The following is a 1,177-nucleotide window of genomic DNA, read 5'->3' as shown; positions in this document are numbered from 1 at the left end:
CTCATGCATCCATTGTTGGATTATATCTTTATCTAGAATATAGTTATATAGAAAATCTTCAAGACACTATGGTCATATGTCACTTAACAACAAAAAAATTTCCACATAACCCATTGTTAGGCAATTTTGAGGCTGTGGAATGTCATGCATTGTAATTACATAAACTTGTATGGTCTAGCCTACTATACACTTATACCTGTGTACTGGTGAAATAGGAGAAGTATTTCAATGACTTCTAGGCACAAGCAAAAACATTAGAATAAATTTTTTGGCAATTTTTTTAAAACTAATATTAAAAATCATAATTGTACGGTTATTTAAATTTAAAAAATGAGAAATTAACAATAAACAACAGAAAGCTAATAATAGAATGTCTTCAACTTTTGGGGAAGTGATATTCAATTTAAAAAAAAAAGTTAGTGTGGAATCTGCTGCTGTTTCTTTACTGAAATACTTGACAATAATATCTGAATACTTGGCAATAATACTTGACAATAATATCTGAAGCATTGTTTCAGAGAAATGAAGTCATGAGTTGGCATCATTCAGTTTCATATTTGTGTTTTTTTAATCACCGATAGAGCTGAAAAAGTCTTCTCACATTATTAGATACTTGAAAATATGACCAACAGATAATAGGTCTAGAAGAAAGAAAAGGACATTCTTTTTCCAGTCATATCCAAAGTAGAGACAAGGATTGCATTTTATATTTGGATATCAGGCAAGCGAATGTCCGAGCTCACAAAGTAGTGCAGAGATGCGATCAAGGAAGGCCTCAAAGAGAGAAGAGCACAAGTGCTGGTAGCTGGGAAAAGTATTCATAAAACCTACCTGTCCTTCACCAACTACAAGACCAGGGTGACTGCCCTCTGACGTCCTGATGGATCTCTCACATCTTCCAGAAGGGCAATGGAGAAGATTGTCCATGACTTCTGCTCAAATCTCTTTGATAGCCATGATCACCTGCTTACATACCAAATTCCACAGGATGTATATGTCGTTCCCAATGTTCGCCCTTCCGAAATCCGACGTGCCATTTCGTCAGTAAAGAAACGAAGAGCACCCAGCCCAGACAAGGTCAGACCTGAACACCTGAAGAACCTGCCATCAGTACTCATCAGTACGCTGGCTCAGCTATTCACACGCTACCTGTCTGAATGCAAGGTTCCATCACAAT

The sequence above is a fragment of the Sorex fumeus genome, unplaced genomic scaffold, assembly GCF_029834395.1.
Source record: "Sorex fumeus unplaced genomic scaffold, SorFum_2.1 ptg000058l, whole genome shotgun sequence".
NCBI lineage: Eukaryota > Metazoa > Chordata > Mammalia > Eulipotyphla > Soricidae > Sorex > Sorex fumeus.
Note: the sequence above shows the minus strand (reverse complement) of the source record.